A 24,887-nucleotide genomic window follows, 5' to 3' on the forward strand; every position below is an offset into this window, starting at 1 on the left:
AGTGTTGAATGCTTGTGGTATATACAAATGAACTATACCTTATCCGTTGACTAAAAAGGCTATCGCGGTATATTGACAATGAAACGAACATACATTTATTAATCATTATTATTTAGAAGCACACTGAAAAAGCACATATGGAAGGACAGTATAAAACAACGATCCCATAATACAGCGTTCAATCATTAACCCTACATGCTAATACAGGCTGCCCCCCCCCCAAAAAAAAACAACAACAACAACAACAACAACAACAACAAAACAACAAACAAAACAAAAACAAATGAAAATCCACCCCAAACCACCACCCCCGTCTAATAAATATACAAGTACCTATAAATGTAATTGTAGGGATGTGAATATATACAGAGCCTACTGGGTTTTAAATAACATATCATAAATTAAATTGAAACTACTCAATACTTTTACTGTTATCTTTCTTATCATGTACGTTTAATTTCATAACAGAAAATACAAGACCACCACTACAGTATAAGTCATACGAGATTTAGACACAGTAAGATGATCATGATTGCTGCGTACAAGGCAGATACAATATGCAGATAAATGTCAACGGGAGTAAAAATAATTTGATAATGTACCCTTTTAAATATTGAAAAATAATCCTAATCACAAATATATGAGTGATGCTAGACGTTCACATTTTGTCCAGTTTGACATATTCCGTGATTCAATTAATACATATGAATCACTGACGTTTATGAATCGGATTTATATAATGAAGAGAACTGGATATATTCTAATGGCGATGTCTAGATAGCACCGACAAATAGGTATATAGTGAATCTGACGCACAACCTCAGATCAAGCGCTATCTATCACCCTCATGCTTGTTTCCCTGTTGTATGGCGTCGCTCTGTAGGAACCAGCCTTACGCGGGATTCGGTGGTAATTTGAACTTTACTAATGGTATAAATGTATTGTGAAATTATAATAACGGCCATTTCCTTTAGAAGGATACGTGACATAAACATCTACGGACCGGCGGTAGGTAAATAACATTTTCTTTTCTTAAATAATCGAAATGTTGACATATTCTCATTTATACTATTTTGATTATTGATTATTGTTCATATTTAACTAATATCAGTATACCTGTCAATATATCACAGTGTGCAGTTATGACATTTGTGTAACGGCCATTTATTTGAACATGTTATTTTACCATGTATTTCTGCTATTTACACCAAATCCATGTATGTACATGCAGTAATATCTTCGCTGTATTTGTTCCAAAGTACTTTTTAACAATCAAGTTCATCCACAAATATGTAAAGTAATACCGTTGGAACGAACGATGATAGATTTCGTTATCATGTTGCCGTGGACGACATTGAACCACATGCACACTACAGCAATATACAACCTTGCCAGTGATGAAATTAACAAGTGTGTTCTATAACACAACCATACATACTGACCCTGGCCATGAACCACAAAACACACGGATGTATAGCCTTAAGCCATAGTACTGATGCTGTTTATTCAAAGAGGAATTTTATGTGGTAACCTGTTTTTGAGACAAACATAATAATAAACATAATTAAGTGACAAAGTGTTATTTTTTATTATGGTTGTATTTGCACACATGGTTAAGACATGTTTTAGGCATGCATGTTTGAGTGGCTACCAGTAAAGCAGGACATGCGAACTCTTTTCGCGAACACCTGGTGTCATCACTGATTTTCAGTGATCCATTCATATGGTTTTATCACTGTTTTGCCTTGTATGTCTTTTTGAATCTGTCAAGGTAGATAATAGGGACTGATTGTTCTTTAAAGATGCGTGGAAGACCATTTCTCCACTGATGACATTATGCGATGTGTACGATACACTATAGGGTAGTATACACGGTAGTATATCATTCTAGTGTGGCGCAGAGGTAGGTTCATTCCTTACCTCACCAGCAGTATTAATCAATAGTGTTTATAAGGCTACGACAAAAGTACGTGTGTACTACTTGTCCAAACTACACACGTCATGAGCTAGACGTCACTCATCTCTCGTTTCAACCCTCTGTATCCAAGTGGGCGAGTGTCATACAATGCTTGATATTTTAGAGGTTACGCTAACTCAATTAAATGCATAATCGGATAAGAATATTTCAGTGATACTGGAACTTTGGAATAATTCGAAATGAAATATGTCTTCTTTCTTAATGTGCCGTGATACAAATGCGAAACTCATTATTCAAAATAAACACTTATACAGTAAAGTACGGTTATAACGAACTCAAGGGGACTACTAATTTTAGTTCGTTATAACCGTAGTTCGTTATAAGCATATATACAGCATAACTACAGCAAATAGTCGGGACCAAAAAAGTAAGTTCGTTATATCCGTCAGTTCGTTATAAGCGTGTTCGTTATAACCGTAGTTTACTGTAGATGTATATATGAGGTCACTTACCTAGACAGCAGGCAGTGTGACAAATTGTAAGAGTAAAACGTCAATGCCAGAGAATAACCAGTCGCGATTATCTACCGAAACAGATTCTTTTAGGCGTGAACGGCAAAATGGCGATGAAGATGATTTGAATAGATCACTGAAAATCAATGATGACACCAGGTGTTCTCTATCATATTTGATTTCTGCTGTGGGCGGGTATAGTGACACATCTTTAATCAGAACGGCTGTTAAATCGTCCGACCGTTAAGGGACCATTCAAACGTAGTAATGTACTTTACTTATGTTAAAATTTCAAAACAGTAAACACTTGAATGGAGGTTTCCGGAATAACAGGTTCCTGGCTAACGGGATTTCACTGTAGGTATCCAAACACAGGCTTGCTGTGGCCGCGTTACTCAGTAAAATCTAGAGACATGAGGGTAATATTAACTTCGTGCCCTTTTTGTTAATTACGCATGTGTATTTATGCAAGTTGATTCGGATTTAGGACACAATGACCATATGATTTCTCCGCACACAAACATACACACAAAAGCAGAAAAATCCCGAAAATTCACGATATCCTTAATTTTGCCTTACAATAAACCTTACCTGACTGGAAACCACATAACGATCACGATTTTCACGGAGTCCCCCTAATATGAATGTTTACACGTGATCCTTTCAATGGTTGTGTTTGTCATTGTGTGGTGATTATAACATATGTTGTCGGTTCACCTGTCGGATCAGTCGGAGACACTTGAAGGTCATTAATCAAACAATACTTCCTTGTTTACATGATGTCAGTAATGGATTTCCGATTAAACAAATATAATTCACCCACGCTTATCAAATTTATTGGTTAGTTCGCCTGCTTATAATTTTGAAGGACTGAATTTAATTCCAATTGTAGATGTAAATCCGTAGTCTAGTGGATAGAGCGTCAGTCTGGAGAGCGGAAGGTCGGGTGTTTGATCCCGGTTGCGTGATACCAAAAGACGTTGAAAGATGTTACCCACCCTGGCGCTCGGCATTAAGGGGATAAACTTAGGACTGGTCGTATCGGAGGCAGTATAGTGTGTCTGAGAGATATTCATGTTAAACGGTATGGTATCTCTCTCACACACACACGCACGCACGCACGCACGCACGCACGCACGCGCACGCACGCACGCACGCACCCTCCCCACGCGCGCGCGCGCACACACACACACACACACACACACACACACACACACACACACACACACACACACACACACACACACACACACACACACACACACACACACACAGACAGAGACACAAACACGCACGCCCAAACAAACACACACGCGCATGCACATCGTTATGAACGGAATTTGTCCCTTTTAACTCACTCCCGTACAAAGTATTCAAGGTGTCACCGTGTTAAGGAAAAACACTAAAAAGCTTCAAGGTTAATCAGACTAGTGGTTAAAACGTTCGCTCGTCGCACCTAACACCTGGGTTTGATTCACAACATTAAAATCACTTGTGAAACCCATTTCAGTTATCCCTCGTCGTGATATTGCTGAACCGCTGCTATAAACGGCATAAACCAACACTCACTCCGTATACCGCCTGTCAAAAAGGGAGATAATGCGAAATCACGAAGACGACCGAATCTCCTAACGTCAGGAAATAGTTCAAGTAATGTGTGGAGTTTCAACCAGCCGTCCACCGAGGCAGCATTAAATATGTAGCGAAACTAGGAGCAACATACGCAAGGTATCTACGTGTCCATAAAGTGTATTAATATTTTATTGTATGTTTGCACATCAATAGGAATTATTTAGGCTGTGTATTTAGAACCACTTTTGAAAAATACTGTTTTGGAAGTTATTTAACGGCTGTTGAAATCGACCTGTGTATGTGTCAGCGTTATGGTAATATACAACTCTTCCCATTAAATCATTGGCTATTTAATTGTTTTATATATTCTTTAAAGGGGAAGTGTACACGCAAAAATCACTTTCTTTCTTTTTCTAAACAAAACGCAATTTTAGAATTAGTTAGTATCTGTGTTTGAAAATATTCACTCATTTTTTTTCACAGTGAAAGTAGGAAGCTCACAATAGTGTGAAAGTGATATGCCGTTATGAGGCCTTCGTTTTACGAGCGAAATAGGCCTGAGTTATCCCCCTTAGATTATGACGTAATTGGTGCCAATTCAACTGGGTCCCTGTCTATTCTCAACGCAAAAGATATCAAGGACCAGTTTGCGGTAAAACAACATGGTCTACGACACACTCCGGCGCAGTGGTGACTCAGCATAACACAATTCTGGCTGGCATCTGAGATGCTAGAATCACAAAACTGTACCTACACCACGTGAAGCGGCTCTAACAAAGCATGATGACGTCATAATGTTTATCAATTGGCACCAATGACGTCATATTGCAAGGGACATAAGCCATGGTGTTTTTGTTATGGAAATAGAACACTTGGTAAATGTGAAAAATATAAATCGTTTTAGTGCAAAAAATATGTTAATTAAATATGATGTTTTTATATTTTTGTCTATGACACTTCTATGTTAACACTTTTAATGTGGAAAAAGTACAAGAAAAAAAGGTTCATTTCCGTGTCAACTTGCCCTTTAACGGTGATGATTTTAAATGTTTATTGCAAATTAAAGCCCGCGTGTGAATATCATCATAACGGTAACGTAACCGATACATCAACTGCCTCGTGCCTCGGTCCAAAAACGGTGAATGATGTTTTACTGTTAGAGAGAACATATTGTGCTGGAACTGTCATTTATGAATATCTGTGCATTTTTCTGAAAGGACGTTACATAAAACGTTATGGGGTTTGAGACCAAACCAAACAATATGGCAAGTCTACATGCTTAACGATATGCCGTGCTTATTGGTACGGATCGGTGCCATTTATCTTCATATTCATTTATTCCAACCGTGTAGAAAGAGCGTAGCATGGACGCGTCAACGCATCCGTGCACGTGCAGTTTATGCCAATTTCAATGCTAACGCACGTGTGGTGATCGCCCGATCCGTTTTCGTAGTGTAATCCGCACGCTCCACATTTAGAAGCCCTCCGAAGATATGGATATCGCATCTCTGAAGAATTATATGACACGTATCGTGAATCACAATGAACCAGTATACAAATGTCAACACAATGGCATATGCTGATGTATATTAATTTACTAATAATCCTGGTCATCTAAACAAGCCGCGGTTTAAATACGTTAATCCGCCAATAAGCTAAACGGATAATCCTTAATGGGGTTTCAGTTCTATCGAAACGGTATAACGGAACTAATTGCTATTTCGATCACTTGATTGTGTGGTTTGGTCACAGGCCGCCGTCGCATGGCAGGAGAATTGCTATGGCGACAGACAACAAACACTTTATATATATCTTAAATATATATACATAATATATAATATATATCCTAACAGGACATAAATTAAATATATGTTTTTTTGTTCTATTTATACGAATACTGGGATTTATATTTGTAAAATTATATTTTTTATATTTAAAAATAAATCATTTCATATTACTGTAGCGAGATTTACCAGCTAAATTCATATTGCCGAAAGCGATATGAGATTAACTGTGCAGTTGTAAGTCTTCTCTGCCTAATATTAATTACTGCAGAAACAACATGATCTATTTCATTCCGATACTGACACAATTACAACAGTAGTGGAGACACACATGCCAAAGGAATTTGTACATTTCAAAACATCCCGTGAAATGTAAATTTTTGTGACATATCTTTCACTCTTACAATCAATTTCGTGTTAACATTTAACACGTTTCTCGGATGCGGGACTGAGCGGTATGTTCTTGTATGTTACACAATGGTTATCGGCGAATATTTCTGTACAGACATCTGCTATTCCGGTGACGTGTGCAATACATGCGCATAGTATAGATATCAGCGTAAGGGATAGTCCCGTGTTGATTACACCTACTAAACAACACACTGAGCCACTAAAGTAGTTACGTTTTTATGATTCATTTGACAACCCAATGCATGGAAAACAGTAAGTATTCTGTGATTATACAGATATACAGTAAGTGTTCTGGGATTATAAGGTAACTGTGTATATAGTTCCAGATATCATCTTTTTATATACATAGTCAGCTTTTTGTTCGTTGGGAATCAAAGTCAATGTTTTTTGTATATAGCCAATATACACGTTTAGCCCTTTGACTTAGGTAATCAGGAAACCACACCTTAAAGACATGAAAACAATAAAATTTCTTATGATTAAATACAACTACCATGCTACTTTTCGGATATCTGCCAATATGGTTAACAGAGTGGGTGATGTCATGTATGTATGTTTGTTTGTTTGTTGTTTAATGTCGCTCTCAGCAATATTCCAGCTATATGACGGCGGTCTGTAAATAATCGAGTATGGACCAGAAAATCCAATGGTCGATGTCATGAGCATACACCCACGCAATTGGGATACGATGACATGCATCAACCCAGTCAGCGAGCCTGACCACACGACCCAGTTAGTTGCCTCTTACGACAAGCATAGTCGCCTCTTACGACAAGCATGGGTTGTTGAAGACCAGTTCTATCCCGGATCATCACGGGTGTGGTGATGTTAAAGGCACAGTCTGCGGTGAAGCACACCAGGGCCTCCCTCATCGCGATCGGAGTCCTTTCACATAATGTTTAACACTATTTTACCTTTTACGCCTGTTTCGGCAGATAATCGAGACTGATTATTCTCTGGCGTTGATAATTTCTATATTTGTGTTATTTCGGATTCTATTCAACGTGTTACGTACGTCATTGATTGCAGTTATTGTTACAATGCTGCTTAAACCGGTATCAAACCATATTCACTCACTGACTCACCACCCAACAACGCCAGGGTTTGACGTCACGTCGGTGAAGTCGTCAGGGAGGACAGGGTTAGGGTGGACCGGACGTCCTTGGTGATGAGCGTTAATAGAGTTCTGTTCTGTTCTAATAGCTGTGTTGGCCCGTTTTGATCACCAGCACGTTGGCAATGCAATTATTAAAGCGGCTGTAATAAAAGTAAATAAAATCTTATTCTGATTCCTTGTATCGTGTCGACATGTCGATGCTGTTGGTTATTACCTGGTTTTCACGGAGAAAGGTTATAGTGGATCAAGAAATTGCCAACAAGCGTCATAAAACCTTTTGGAATAACGCGGGCACATATAGTGCTATACCAAATCCATCGTCGCCACAAGATATCTGGAAAGCCATCTATGATTGGGAACACTATGTGTCATTTCGAGGCACCCAGAGACGTCAGATCACTCCAAGAAACAGTTACATACGCCCACCACAGTTTCATACGTCCACCGCTGCTAGATACGTCTACCACAGATAGATAGATATATACGTCATATCACAGCTACAAACGTCCACCACAGCTAGATACTTCCATGTATCTCTGGTAGACGTACGTTACTGTGATATGATGTACATATCTAGCGGTGGTGGACGTATCTAGCTGTGATGGACGTATGTAGCTGTGTTGGACGTATGTAACAGTAATATGACGTATATATCTATCTCTCTGTGGTAGACGTATCAAGCTCTGATGGACGTATCTAGCAGTGATGGACACATGTAACAGTGACATGACGTATATACCTATCTAAGGTGGACCTATCTAGCTGTGATGGACGTGTGTAACTTTGGTGGAAGTATGTAACTGTGATATGACGTATATATCTATCTATGGTGGACGTATCTAGCAGTGGTGGACGTACGTTACTGTATTATGACGTATTTAACTATCTTTGGATGTATGTAATTGTGGTGGACATATGTAATTGGCGGACGTATCTATCTATGGTGGACATATCTAGCAGGAGTTGACGTATGTAACTGTGATATGACGTATATATCTATCTTTGGATGTATGTAACTGTAGTGGACATATGTAACTGGTGGACGTATCTCGCGGTGTTTGACGTATGTAACTGTGATATGACGTATATATCTATCTTTGGATGTATTTAACTGTGGTGGACATATGTAACTGGTGGACGTATCTAGCGGTGTTTGACGTATGTAACTGTGATATAACGTATATATCTATCTTTGGATGTATGTATCTGTGGTGGACATATGTAACTGGTGGAAGTATCTAGCGGTGTTTGACGTATGTAACTGTGATATGACGTATATATCTATCTTTGGATGTATGTAACTGTGGTGGACATATGTAACTGGTGGACGTATCTATCTGTGGTGGACGTATCTAGCGGTGTTTGACGTATGTAACTGTGATATAACGTATATATCTATCTTTGGATGTATGTATCTGTGGTGGACATATGTAACTGGTGGACGTATCTAGCGGTGTTTGACGTATGTAACTGTGATATAACGTATATATCTATCTTTGGATGTATGTATCTGTGGTGGACATATGTTACTGGTGGACGTATCTAGCGGTGTTTGACGTATGTAACTGTGATATAACGTATATATCTATCTTTGGATGTATGTATCTGTGGTGGACATATGTAACTGGTGGACGTATCTATCTCTGGTGGACGTATCTAGCGGTAGTTGACGTATGTAACTGTGATGTGACGTATGTATCTAGCTGTGATGGACGTATGAGGGGTGAGGTGAGGTGAAATGGGTTTTAACGTCGCGCCCAAGATCATTGAACTTATGAAGCGACGTGCATGCACGTGTGTGTAGCTGCTTTGCACTAGTAGTTTAACATGAATATCCCACTCAGACAGAGTATACTGACTCCGAACCGACCACTCCTTGTTTTAGCCCCTTCATGCCGAGCGCCAGACAGTGTAACAACAATTACCATCTGTTAGCGTCTTTTGGTATGACGCGGCTTGGGATCGAAACCCGGACGTTACGCCCTCCGGGCGGGCGCTCTACCACTAGACCACGGAGGCGGTCGATGGACATATGTTACTGTGGTTGACAACAAAATTCCCCGAATGCATCCAGAAACGTCATATCACGACTCCAAAATTCCCCGAATGCACCCAAAAACGCCATATCACGTCTATAAACGTCCCCCTATATATCCGGAAACGTCATATTACGTCAACAAAAGTCCCCGAATAGATCAAGAAACGGGTCAACAAAGTCTCCCCATACATCCTGAAACGCCACATTACCTCCACAAAAGTCTCCCAATGCATCCACAAACGTCATATCACATCAAAACAGCCACCGAATACACCCAGAAACGCTTTATCACACTTATAACAGTCCCCGAATGCCCCCAGAAACGTCATATCGCGTCCACAAAAGTCCCCAATATATCCAGAAACGCAATTTCACATCATATAAAAGTCACCCAATACAGCTAGAAACTTCACAGGACGTCTACAAAAGTCCCCGAATTCACCCAAAACATCATATTACGTCTACAGAAGTCCCCAGAAACGTCACATCACGTCTACAAAAGTCACCCAATACATCTATAAACGCAATATTACGTCTGAAAAAGTTTTCCAATACATCTAGAAACGCCACATTACGTCTATTAAGAAATGCACGTCTAAGTCCGTGTGCATCCAGAAACGTTATAGCACGACTACAAAAGTCTCAGAACACACCCAGAAACGTCATATCACGTCTATAGCAGTCCCCGAAAGCATCCAGACGCGTCATATCACGTCTACAGAAGTCCCCGAAAGCATCCAGAAACGTCATATCGCGTCCACAAAAGTTCCCCAATATATCCAGAGACGCCATTTCACATCATATAAAAGTCCCAAAATACAGCTAGAAACGTCACAGGACGTCTACAAAAGTCACCGAATTCCCCCAAAACATCATATTACGTCTACGAAAGTCCCCAGAAACGTCACATCACGTCTACAAAAGTCACCCAATACATCTATAAACGCAACATTACGTCTCAAAAAGTTCTCCAGTACATCTAGAAACGCCCCATTACGTCTATCAAGAAATGCACGTCTAAGTCCGTGTGCATCCAGAAACGTTATAGCACGACTAAAAAAGTCTCAGAATACACCCAGAAACGTCATATCACGTCTACAGAAGTCCCATAAAGCATACAGAAACGTCATATCACGTCTACAAAAGTCTCCGAAAGGATCCAGAAACGTCATATCACGTCGACAAAAGTCCCCCAGCTCCTATAAACGTTTCATAGTCAGGATGAATGGGAACAGAGAAAACACAAAGAATGCCACCAAGAACCAAAGTGTGGCTCTGGCGTATTGCCGATGTTCTGAGAAGGCAGGAACTCGGGAGGGACTGCAGACACAATCCACTAGTGCCAATAAGTGATGTCCTCCTAACAAGCGCAGTACTTATGTGTAATGACGAAGAGAGCAGCTGTGTTGATGGTACTAATTTGTCAACTTCCTGACATGTGTATCGACAAAACATGCGTAGAAAATATGCATGCACATATGTTTGCAAGCAAAAAATATATATCCTGTTTAGTAAGTGGTTTGTTTGTTCCCCAGCGCGCAATTTGTGTAGATATGTTTTGAATGCTTTACGCTTACTGAGAGCGCCGAAGAACATTTTCCTGGGTGTTGCATTATTGATGTCGATTGTGTCCTTTCACATATCCGCTAGACTTCAAATAAAGAAGAAACGTCGAAGAGAAGAGAAAAATAAATAAATAAATACGTTAAATTGGTGAAGTAACCAATTTGAGGTAATGAGCAACCGCTTGAGTGTACAGGTGAAATATCAAAGGCGCCGACAGCCAGGTGTAGTTTAGATTGACAGGTGATATTCTCATCGACGTGTACAACAGGCCAATCAACAGCAATCGCCAAGAAGACATGTCGATAACATTTCATTATCAGATAAACGAATAAGTTATCGATTTAAACTCAGTTACTAACAATATGATAACATATGCTTAATGTGGTATAACATTATATAATAACAGTCTTCCTTGTCCATATATGTTTGATATATATTCATATAGAAACATACCAATTTGGAGCATAGAATTTGAAATCTACATCCTTTTGCTGAAACAAGACAGATGTTTGTAAGTGACCATTGCAAAGCATTGCTTAATCAACTGTGAAATCATACACACTTAAACGCTGTCAATACACTGAGTAAACATACTGTTATGTATCCATAATTCTAAATACTTATGTCAACAGAATGTCGTCATTATTCCTATTATCTGTACAGTTCAATGGACGATCATTTTCACCAGACTACCATTGTGTAAACAAAGGTGAAACGTGCATAAGGCTCGTGATTGATAGCTCGCTTTACTAAAAGCTATGTATGACACCACTTTGAAATTGACAACGTTTTCAAGCTATGAAGTGTTCAGTTATACATAGGTTACTTTATATTACAACGAATGAATACCGATCTAGGTACTAAGTCTACCCGTATACACCACAGGGATATATACGGAAATAAGTTTTAAACGGGTACTGTTTGGTAGAACTATTGTGACGATAATGTAGGTTCATGTGTCGGATGTCATACGGAAATAAGTTTTAAACGGGTACTGTTGGGTAGAACTATTGTGACGATAATGTAGGTTCATGTGTCGGATGTCATACGGAAATAAGTTTTAAACGGGTACTGTTGGGTAGAACTATTGTGACGATAATGTAGGTTCATGTGTCGGATGTCATACGGAAATAAGTTTTAAACGGGTACTGTTGGGTAGAACTATTGCGACGATAATGTAGGTTCATGTGTCGGATGTCATACGGAAATAAGTTTTAAACGGGTACTGTTGGGTAGAACTATTGTGACGACGATGTAGGTTCATGTTTCTGATGTCATACGGAAATAAGTTTTAAACGGGTACTGTTGGGTAGAACTATTGTGACGATGATGTAGGTTCATGTGTCTGATGTCATACGGAAATAAGTTTTAAACGGGTACTGTTGGGTAGAACTATTGTGACAATGATGCTATGATTTATTGGTACTTATCTAATGCAATTGCCTATTTCAAATGTTCATTAACATTTTGCAAATTGTCCTCCATGCGCAAATACATCGTATGATGGTGTGAAATGTTCAATATATCAGAGCAATTGATGAGTGTTAATGGGGATGTTTTGCATCACAGTCAACACCATCAGCTCAGTTCATGAAAATATATCATTTGTCATGAATATGCTGGATACTGTCCATTACCAACAGGAGAAAAAGGAACGTCTAGGAAGAACTTCAGCCCAAAAAATCAATTTGAATAAAAAAAGTCAAGCCGTTTTTTGTCTCCCTCTACTGAAGGCGGGAGTTTTGCGTGCCACAATGGAATAAATAAATAGTTCAGCTGAGATTATTTTAAAAGATTTCCATCACATGTTTTTTTTCGTAAATGGATCTGGTGATTGAGGAGTGTGTCAAATCGAGAAGTGAGTTGGTCCCAAAAAGCTTTACGAAAAATCGAGTAATGAAAACAAAACGTAAATCAAAGGCTGCAACAAGGTTTTAACACACTCACTGCGCCGCAAATGTAGCATCGAAATAAAATGGCTATTTTGTGTTCACTCCTGCGGCTCTGCCTAAAAAATCTCTTTAAAAACACAACCATCTGATGTAGACTATTTAGATTACAGCTTTTATGGTGTTTTAGGTTGTCAAACAAATACAGCAGGCTTCTCTCACACTTACAGCAAAAATAACGCTTTTCTCGAAATCCATCTGCGCTGGCAAGAAGGATGCGTAGAAATTTGAGAAGTTTCCATTTGAAACAAGTATTTAGTAAATTTCCAGCAATTACTCGAGGCGAGCAGTCTTTAGGCCACCGTGGACGCTAGCTTTCCATTTTCTCAATTTCACAAACCCACCAGGGAACGATTTCAAAAATGAACACTATCTACACAGCAAAGCAAAGCATGAACAAGACAAGAGATGATTACATAAATCTGAGACACACGCTTTAGAACCACCCCTCTCACTAATCTACGTTTAGGCTTAGTAGTCAGTTGTAATTTCTGTTAATTTCTACGACCGAGAACGGATCAAGTTTAGTCAAATAGCCCAGTCTGGCGTTCGTCAGAATATCTTAGTTTTATTGAGAACTGACAAACGTTCATTAAAGCTCCTTTCCGTCAGTTACAATGCCAGAACTTCGATAACATGCTCCTGAGATCGAGTTTGTCAGATTACACTCTTTATCTTGCTAAAATATGCCAGTCGCCGGTCGCGAGTCTATGATCTAAGCCGGTGCTCGAGGTTTCCTTGAAACTGTGCCGAGAGGCGCGTCGAAGAAAACCGCGGTATAAAACGGTGGGCTCAAGACAGTCCCACTCGCAGATACACACTCAATATAATTGTATGGACGAAAACTGAATCTTCCCCCTTCGTATCGGGTCTCGGTGACTAAATAATAAAGGCGAGCTCTCTAAACACGACAGGCGAGTTATTTATGTTTAGCTTCGCGTTAAGCTGATATCGTATTTTCTCGTTCCAGCTTCTTTGTTCTAACTTACAGATATCAAATAAACTTTACTGCTTCTAATACGAAAAGGCAATAATGAAGTAAAGTTTGTTACCTTCTATTGGAGGGTTGGTTCGTATTCGCGCTGCCACAGCTAAAATCAGTTGGCTTGGATATTTGGCTCCAACTGCTCGCGGCTCGACGAGTTTGACTGGGCCGTCTCGCACAGGTAAAGTCATATTATGTCGTGTTTTTTAATTGTAGCTGGCGCGAGGGTATCTCCTATTCATAGTGGTTCTTCGGTATCCGTTTTTAAGGCCATACCGTGCCATTGTCTATTATAGAACCGCGAAATGTCCAACTGTGGATGTGAAAAATAAAACGTGATATATTTTTTTAGGTTTTGAATGATATGTATAAGGTGAAATTGAACCCTTCAGTGAGGTTGAAATCTACATTGACAAAACTGAAATCGACAAGCAGGTGGTTGGTCTGTCGTTATCGGAGACGCATTTAATTGAGAAACCTCACAGTATTGTTGTTACTAGCTCCGAAACTGAATTATTCAAATGCATTAAAGTATGGGATCGATGATTTTGGAAGTCTTTCATGTGGTTGAAATTTGCAAGCGTTAAAAGTTTGCTTTGAAATATTAAACTTTTTGTACATTTCAAAGAAATCGGTTGATGTTGTGCAATGACACGTGTCAGGAGCTTCAATGAAGAGGGTTGTGATTTTTGAGCTAGTTAGTCAGAATCAATGGTTTCACCTATGTTTACTCTGTATACAACGTTAGTTACAGGAAGTGACAGTCACCTTCTATACTACAACATTCATTTCAACTCCACATTAGCGTTGAAGGTTTCAGTTGAAAAAACTGATTGATCGAAACTGACAGCATAAGATTAATAATTGATATATAGATGTTTGTACATGATAAACCGTTAATTCGTGCACGCTCTTGGTAGCTAAGTTATTGAACACATCACAACACAAGGATTAGGAACTGACACTTGACACGCACATCTTAATATATGGTCAATGCATTCACACTTACTACAATTTTCAGTGCACTTAGATAGACCGTAACTATTGTTCGAAATTGTTTGTTATACCATCTTCTTTTATGGTAAAAAAAATAAGCCAAGATGGCAGAGGCAGTTTGCCCAGAAGAGATGCTTTAAAATCACAGGTCAATTTAATCAGTGTTTGCATTTAAACCCTTATAAGAAAACTGCACGGAAATTGTTAATGGCGATTGTAAAGTGAGGGGCACAAGAAACTATACGTTGCAGCTGATTTCATCATATGTTTGCTGTTCAATTGAACATATCTTACGTTAGCGATATCATATCCACAAAATGAACTATACTGGCGCTTAGTCTGCACTCAAAGAATGCTTCTACATTGATTCACTTCCTAACCTAAAATTTAATTTAAAATATTTAAAATTGAATCAAATATCCGCATTATACACAACTTCTGATGGGTATCTCAGACATATTATCTTTGAAAAACAATACTTTTGCTTTTTGGGCACAAATTTACAACATTTCAAACAGGGTAGGGGTTATGTGGTTGCAAATTCATTTTATATACCCCAGTCTTCATTGAACCAATTTATGTTTTTACACAAAATTACTGTTCCGTAGACTACATTTTGCAAACTATTGCATGAATGAGCGGTGGTTAAATAAACATAATCGAATTAAACAACAGTTCTTTCAACTTTCAATTTTATAAAAAAAACTCGGTATATTTCATTTGCCCCTCAGTGTGTTATGTGCTGATGTGTTTGTTTGCATGATCATCCCTGTCATTAAGTCCATTTTCAACAAAGTACTGATTTTTTTACAAAATCAATAAACTTATGGCGGTGATTATCACTGAGATTAACGTGTGATGTCGATTTCACCCATGTACATATCAACACTGAATCTCCGAACTCATGCTTTCTATCCTTACTCATACGCCACGTATAACAAATGACAGATTTTCACAATTCACCTAAACACATATCTTTTACGTATCCATGCTAATTGATATATGCATTTGTGTGTAGTTTTTATATTTGGATCAAACTATATCACGCCAATTTCTAACAATTTATAGTGTTCGCTACTGAACATAACCTCTTGGAGCTTTCAAATGTTCAGTCAGATATATAGAATTCATTCTTTTATTTAGTAAAGATACATCTTCACACGCTTTAACATAGCACATTCTCTCAAAGCCATAAATAACGCTATTTTAGTTTTGAATAAACTGAAAAGTTTTAAAAGTACTTCACAGAATTATATTCACGCTAACCAAGAGAAGTGGAAATAGCTCGCGTAATTAATTATATGTAATGTCACACCATATGAGAAAAAATGTTGAAAGCAATCGACTATTTCATAAGTAATGTTCCAAACAGACGCACGTGGCCACACAATGAAATGTATTCAGTGAAATAGACACCTTGTCAATACTGCTGTCGAACTGTTCACACTTACGTGAGAAATAAAAACTTTGACAGGTTCCCCGTCTCCACTGCGTGTCGGCAAGTGCCTGCGTGGATACACTTGGTCAGCCGATGACCACTGTTGGAAGTAATTAGCACGTGTGTGTTGACCATGCGCACCGTACAGGCAGCTGGGGAATAATTTGGTTACAATTTTTCCCGAAATTGACAACGAAGAAACATGCTTTGCTGTATATATAATGGATTTCATTGAGAGACACGTATTTGACAGTGGGTAAAATGGTAATGCTAATAGTGAGAAAATAAACACATTAAGAAGGCGAGATAGACATGCACATCAATTCAACATAATATTCGAGATTTGGTGCTTTTTTCTGCCTCTCATGATCAGTTCCTAGTTGTTTATCTCGTCACTGTCAATTGCATGTGAAACGAGGAAGTTTACTAAAAAATGAAGGTCACTCTATAATACATTAATAATAATAAATTATCAACCACAAAACCAACATGAAGTCGTAATCATGTGTGGTAGAATATTATTTTGAATATAAATTCAATAAAGAAAATACAATTTGTATGTTTTAACATGTTAATGGGGAAAAACCGCTACGATTATTACACATACCCTATTACTCTTTACATTGTCGAACATATACAACTAGTTTTCAAAACGTTTTCAACAATACACAAGACTACTTAATATAATCATAAATGTCGAAGTAATATGCTTTAATAATGGTGATTGTCTATAAATTTTAAATATTTTTTGTGCCCAGTGAATGTATTACTTCAATGCCAAAAAAGTGTTTCCATCATATTAGTTCCACATATGATATTCAATTTGCATTAATTTAATCAACATTTTGATAATAGCATTACCAAATTCCTTTGATCGCGTGTACCCAGCAATGTCAACCTAATCAGCTACGAAATGTCAAAATTGACACCACTGAATATGACTAAATCACCAATTTACACTAACTATCAAGTTCCAAAAGTCAACAACATGATTATAATATTTAAACATCCATAGTAACCGTTCCGAGTCGAGATAATTGTTCGATCTGTTAAAAGAAATCGGATCGTATGAAGGACTCATTATTTTTGTTTCTCAAACAGACGTGTATCGACTCTAACTTGGATGAACTTAGTTATATTTTGATGTAGGTGTCATCTTACTAACCCGAGGCCACACGATGCATAACGATCTATTCCCGGCCCAAACATAACCTGTCTTTTTCTTTTCATTATCGAGGATTAATAGGGTTATTACTCATAGTTTAACTAATTTCGTATTTACCAGCAGACAACAAACGAAGGAAACTTTTCACAATCAATTCAAAATAAGCCGTCACATCGTGACATGATTTAATTGATGATGTGTACATTTCAGATGAACACATGAAATATACAACCTATGAAATATCTATAATTTGAATGTTGTGTTTGTTTGTTGATATAGGTTCTACATAAAGCATAATATAAACAAAAATATGATTATATGTCATATACATGGCAGAACGTCTTGACATGTGTTTTATATCTGTACAGTGAAACTCCGTAAGCCATTTTTTTACAATTGCAGTTAAAAAAAAATTTAGCACGTGTAAATTCGTAAATTATGATAAACAGGACGATTTCACGAGCAACGAAAACGACCAGAGTGACGAGGAATCACGGTATGTGAAAGATTTACACGTTTACGTTGAATGGGTTCTTCCGCTGAGACAATGTAAAATCTTTAGAAAATATGTCTCTTTTAAAGGCATTGGTAACTAGTAGAATATTAATGCGATTATGTTTGAACTCTCAGATAAATGTTCGTGATAAAGACTCTCAAGTGGGTCGATTTCATAACTTCAACAAAGAAAAACCAAATTGACAGAAATACACTTATGCAAATCACACATACAGCGTTGCTGTCGATGTAGGTTTGTTTTGTCCATAGACCTGATCAACATCCGGGGCTTGCTTTCCAGCACCACACACAAGCGTGTGAAGACCTCGTCATTGTCTTGTGTCTACTTCAGCCGAGTATTGACCGTCGCGTTGTCATGTTCAATAAACTGTTCAAATCAACTTGGAGGCTAATGAATACAAAGTATGTGACTAGTCATATAAAGTCAATATATACTCAAAGGCAAAAATAAGTGTTCATGTAGCAAGTTGTTATCTATTAGTACTTAACTGGAACTGTTTCTTTGAAGACGTAGTGTTCTGGTATTTCGTTGGCCAAAATCTTTTGAATTGTTTGATAGGCATTACTTAGAAGATGACGGATGACAAAGTAGAGACAATTTATGGAACCAAACTTCTTTATTTACTGTAAAGGCGACGTCTCGGTATAGATCTGTATCGAAACGTCGTCTTTACAGTAAATAAAGAAGTTGTTTTCCATAAATTGTCTCCACTTTGTCAAACTTCTTTTGATAATTAACAATATACAAAAATTAAAATTTTGCCTATGAATTTAGGGAAATGATTACAGTTATTTAGCCTGGGTGTATATAAAAACCGTATCGAACATATAAGACAACTGTTAACATTCCTTACTTGTACAAACAAGAAATGGTTATTCGATGGTGATCTCTGTCATCCGGGTATCGTTTTTGTGTTTTGTACCTAAAGTTTGCAGTGTTTCGGCGACTATTTTCAGCGTGGTAACATGTTTATTACCGTTGTGACTTTTTAATCAAATCAATGTTTCAAGTATATACTTTCTTTTGCCCGGCAGATTATATATAAAATATGCACGTGCCTTCTTTTCGTCTTGAGAAACTGGGACCCGTCTACAAACATGTATCATTGGGAAGACATACAGATTATCTCTCCATTCATCAATCGAAATTTGGAACAACAAGGTTACTGCTCTTTTACAGACGGTGGATAAAAACCTTACTGATACAATGTTCAAGTCTACCTAATCGAAGTTAACCAATTTCTCTGACAAGTGGCACTGATAAGGTCCTTTCTCCCCTCTCCCACCCACCTGCCCCATCGTAACATCCCCACCCCACCCGTCCTGCCCCAGACGCACCCCCAGCGTGTGATGAAGACATCAAATGTTCCTATGCTCAAAACACATGTAGAGTGCAGCGTTAATTTCTCTAAGGGATAGACGCCTCGCAACCCTCCCGAGCACACACGGGGGTTACTTACAAGCAATTGGTAGAGATAATCTACGAAAGGGGTATTACCCTCGCACAGATGGTTCCGACTCTTATTTCTCAGATTCCAACAGGACAGAGTGTGGTATTATGCATGTAATTACGTCCCTTGATAAACCTGCAGTTTGCGATGTAGATAAGATAAGAACCAGATCTGGTTTTAGTGCAATGTTGAACATTTCAGATTTATATTTTCAAACACAAATTTATGTACGCTGTGTTCATTGAGTGTATGATGGGTTGGTCAGATAAAACGTTCTTCGTATAAGAAACGACGTTGTTTAGGTGGGGATTGATAAATGTATCTTTGATGTAGGATCTGAGCTATTGCTTCTCAAACAGTCTCAGTATACAATGATCTTTTGACACAAGTGTTTATACACAGATGTGTATTTTGAGATCTTTTGTTCTTTGAGTGTAAGACCGATGAATTATTGAACATGAAGGACATGTTTTGCTTACGTTATCACAAAGGCTTGATTCGCATAAGGGTTATTAAGGGGCGATGTAGTTGCCAAAAGTGATTTTTCAGCCTTGAGTTTACAAAGAATGACCCATCCCAAATCTGTTATTGTGAGGCGGCATTCCCGCAGGCAAAGTAGATTTCTTTGCAGTAAATTAACAATGCAATTATTGATACTGTGGCGTGTAATATATTCACCCAGTCCTTGTCATGTTATCCTGCTAGTTATTTATTACCTTCAACCGATTCTCCAAACCACGGCATACGTGTAGTACGGAGAATAGCCTACAATGTTGTGTTTCGTCTGCGCTTGGTAGACGGGATACCAGTCTAGAGACATGCCGTTTTGAGGTTGGACGAATCATTTATTCGACAACATCCAACTGTGTTTAAATCCATATCATAGTAACAAATACCATTTAGTTCATCCGTAAATAGAACATATATTATTTCCTTTTTACCCCGGATAACCCTCACGGAATATTCAGACATAGAAATAAACTTTCGAGCGAAAGAATGCATGCAACCATGTTTGATGGTGGCTCAACATGAAACAAACAAGACGTGGTTATTCGATGACGATATATATGATACAGGTATCATGGATGTGTTTTAGACCTTACATTTAGAATGCTACGGCGACTTTATCCAGCCTGGTGACGTTTTTATAACTTTTGTCATTTTCATGGTCAAATCCAAATTTCAAGTGTAAACTCTCTTTTGCCCGGAAATTTTGTTCGATTTTAGTTTCATTTTGAAAACGTCTGTGATTCAGGTACCTGTTGACGTAATTGTTTGAGTCCAGAGTGCATGTTCACTTGGGAAGTAAATGTTATTAGTGCGAACAATGCACTGTAGCGGTCTTTGAACTGCTCTATATATCAACGCCTACTAAGATGTAACGCTGTGATAATATGACAGAAATAACAGGCCTTGTGTTTGTATTATGTTTAAAGATTGACGTCAACAGTTAGTCTTGTGTTATACTTTGCACCACGTGTCGCAGCTTTTAGCGATTTAGATACAGATACTGATAACATCCAATTTTAGAATGAACCCTTCGTCCAAACTTAGCAGTAATATGCTTTCTTTAATAATTCATATTTATTTTTTGCATATACTTTTGAAATGTGTGTTAAACGGAAAGTTAAATTTAATTTGTCAATTTAATAACTTCAAACCAATTGAAATGAGTGAGTGAGTGAGTGAGTGAGTATGGTTTTACGCCGCTTTTAGAAATATTCCAGCAATATAACGGCGGGGGACACCAATTGAAATGAGATTTCATAACTGAAATGCTACCGGTGGATGGTTTGTATATAACGCAGACAGTCGTTAATCAGTTTGAATCTTCCTATTGTGGGAAATATATTACCGGTTCAATTCATCAAGACGATATTTCCCATTAATTGAAGCTGTGGATGATGCTGTATTTTTTTAATTCGTTTATAAAATTATATCCCGGTATTAAGCATTTGTCGAATTTTCAGAAGTTGACACTGTTGATTGTAACGCGGTATTATAGACTAAATTGTATTGATTTCAAACATTACAGGGTGATGAAAATGTAGAAGTGACAACATGTAACAAACACCATCCCAGGGAAGGCAGTAGTTATAATGACACCAGGTGTTCGCGAAACGTTTCGATGAAGTGACGACAGAAGTATCTGGTGACTTTGTTAATGGGGGTTGATACACACCCAACTCTGTATTGTAGAAATATTGATAGTTTCTGGTTAGGGATTCGCACACATAGGTATCCATCTAACACGTAGCAGCACTAAACAGCCACTGTACTCACCTAGAGTGTCTCATATACAGATATCACACACCACAATCTGTTATATTTATCATCGCAGCGTTCATCTTTTTTCTTTGTAGTTTGGTACAATGAAATATAAAACGTTAACGCAAGAGAATAACTAGTCTCGATTTTCCGGCGAAACAGATTCCATTGGTCCTAAAAGGCAAAATAGCGGTGAAAATTACATGAATGAATCTCCGTCAATTCGAGCGGCTAAAATGGTTAAAATGAAACCGCACGGGTTAGCGCATTTCCTGAATCTCGAATCTCGAAAACGTAGTGATGTCGAGTAGGTCCATATAGACATCTCCATACCCAAGAATCTGTGCCATGAGTATCACCCCACGTTGAAATCACTCAACCGTAAAATGGTGATAGATAAAGAGGACGCGTAGTTTCAAAGTTCTGTACGTTAGTAAGGTAAATATATTTAATAAAGTTTCCACTGGACTTAAATGATTGGATTACATGTCTTTATAGTGAAATAATTTACAAATGTTTAAAGCATTTGGGAAACATTTAAAACTACGTTTGAAATATGTTACTCGATGCTTCTACGTGTATGTGTAATTCTCCAATTTCTGTGAAAACATCGAACTTCAGTGATCGATTAACAGTTAATTAATGTAGAAACGTAAACGTTTCAACCGATATCATAACAATCAACCTTTTCTCTATGTATATGCAAATTATCAGAGGTGTAAATAAACACCTTCACAGTTAACTTTTAACTTTTATTAAGCATAATAACAGGACGTTTAAAGTTATGTGGAGTTACATCCCTTTACTCGGGGCACAAATATATGTATAGGTCAGTATCCACTGGCGAGAACGCTCAGTGGGGGTAGGCAATTAAGCCGGTGCATCCGGTCATGTACAGGAACACCCAGACAGAGGTTGGCAAGTAGTCTAAGCCACATGTTATTTCATGGGATAACGAGGGGACATGATATATAAAAAGTAAATATAGTATTCCAAGAAGTTTATTTACCACATTATTTAAACAATCACAAATCATTATCACAGGTCATTGCATTATACACAATACATTTTAGTCTGGACAAGTTTTTCACACATCTTTGAACTTGAAAACAAATGTTGGTTAGATATCTTTAGTTATGATTATACATTTGTCAGTTTCCTGACGGGCAGATTAAATATGCATTGCTGAATGGATCAGGTCAATTAGTTTCTCCCTGGAAGACACTTTAGTGTGTACTCCAAGTGAGACAAGTTTGTCTCGCAAGTCAGCCACACACATGTCATCTAAATGTGACTGAGTACTGGGAGCAACGCTGCTGATGTCATTTTGTATATTGGCCCTCTTTGCGCTTCTGGCCTCTTGTAGCTCAGATTCCCAGTACTCAAGCTTACGTTTTGTGTAAGGTCGTTTTGTCCTAGCCAAGTGTGACTGACTTTCGACACGCTTTCTGACAGTCATAGTCTCAATGGGACCGTCCCACTTTTGTGTTTTCTGCTGGTGAATCCTTTTGATATCGTCATTTATTTTTTCAAGGGCCTGTCCACTAAATTTGCCAATATTCCCGTGCCTCGACATGAAAACGGGAACATGGTACACTAAGCAGTGCATGTAGGGAGTGATGTTCTTTTTCAAGATGCCCCTCCTTTTCTCCCCTACTCTAAGAAGTAACAGTATCCACTCCCTAGCCATGTCGTGCAACTGTCGTGCGTCACTACTTTCCCCGCCAACTACGAACTTGAAAATGTCCCTGAACCCTGTCCAAACGTTGATTAAGTCTGTCTCCGTGTCTGGAGTCAGTCGACCGTGAAGTTTGTCAGGCAGTTGATTGAGAACTTTTTTCTTGTTGTCCCCTGAAAGGCTGGTCCACTGTAGACCCTTGCTGTCCCTATCCTCCCATACATAAAACGACACCCCACAACTTCTGATGCTTTCTACTATCCCATCCAAATATTTAGGTTTCCCTTGCCTTAATTTTGCTAACTCTTTATCCCTTGCTACCCCATCCTGAATGATTAGTCTTTCCAGAACGTCTGTGATTCTCATCAACAGATGTAGCTCGTCAAGGACAAAGTTGTCGATAGCAATTTCAAACAGTGGTGTGTGTTGAACGCCGAACTGAAGCTTATCTGAGTGAGATCTTATCTCGTCAATTGTCCTGCACATAGGGTCGGTAGAGAAATACATCCAGTCATGCGTCATGTTGTGTCGGTCGTCTTTGTGTACTTTACACAGTGGACACGCATAATTTCCCGTCGAACCCCCTAAGCCTAAAACTAACTGAATCATTTTCATATCAGACCCAAAGAAAATATCGACCTCTACACATCTGTCCCCAATTTGGATGAACTTGTCCTTAACGATGGAGTTGACTTCTTCGAACAATGGGACCAGAGCCATTTTAAGGTTGCTGTAGTTCTCTTTGCAGCTGATAATTGCTAATGTGAATTGATTTACTGATGATTGTTTGATTGCATCATCTATGATATTGAATGAGAAAACAACGAAATTTGAGAGGCTACTAACTCTTGTCCCATCCCCACCAAACTTTATTCTAACTTTTTCCACATTTGGCCTAGACTCTAAGTACTCCCCAACGCGAGATTCTAGCTCTTTCTTAAAACTCATCACTGCTCCTGGGACATTGCCTGGTACTCTATGTATTTTGAACTCGCGTGACAGTTTAGCTCTATATTCTGCAACTGCCCCGACTCTGGGCAGGTCTTTGTTGATCTGGGCAATTTCATGATAAGTTGAGTCACTTACCCCAAATTTATCAAGTACAAACAAGATCTGCGACAAATTTTCTCTTTCCCCATCTACTGATTCCTCCTGATCATAATTTATAGTAATTTTTTCCCCCTTTGATGACTTTAGTTTGAGACTAGTTGGTGTAAGTCCAAGTGTTCTAACGACATCTAATGCCTTTAATGTAGATGCCTGAACATTGTTCAGGGTTCTGTAGGCCTGGCGTTTGCTCATTTCGTCAAACTGTCTACTCTGACTGAGTGGTGTTTGAGGTGGCGTTTCAGCAGGCTCCACAACAGTCTCGCTCATTTGTCTAGCATTAACAACTTCATTCTCTAATAACCCTAATTTGTAAGACTGCTTTACGTATGCCTGCTTTTTCACACCAGTAAGCCTTTTGAATTTTGAGTTAACTTTTGAAATTGTTACGCGTATGCGTTTTTCTATTCTGACGG

The 24,887-nt window shown here is 38.3% G+C and overlaps 1 protein-coding gene across 2 annotated transcripts in view; it reads right to left on the reverse strand.

The window, feature by feature from the left end:
• Window positions 1–24,887, reverse strand: part of LOC139443147 (homeobox protein six1a-like) — a 111,945-nt gene that overhangs the window by 64,208 nt on the left and 22,850 nt on the right. Inside the window, exon 1 of one of the 2 annotated variants that reach the window (XM_071224098.1) lies at window positions 13,920–13,999. The exons of the other annotated variant lie outside the window; for it this stretch is intronic. The gene's annotated coding sequence lies outside the window, so the exon portion shown is untranslated. Of the gene's footprint in view, window positions 1–13,919; window positions 14,000–24,887 lie in introns of those variants that run through there. 2 annotated transcript variants of the gene reach the window in all.

Source organism: Haliotis cracherodii, unplaced genomic scaffold (genome assembly GCF_022045235.1).
Source record: "Haliotis cracherodii isolate W230 unplaced genomic scaffold, xgHalCrac1.p SCAF_5, whole genome shotgun sequence".
In the NCBI taxonomy this organism is placed as follows: Eukaryota; Metazoa; Mollusca; class Gastropoda; order Lepetellida; family Haliotidae; genus Haliotis; species Haliotis cracherodii.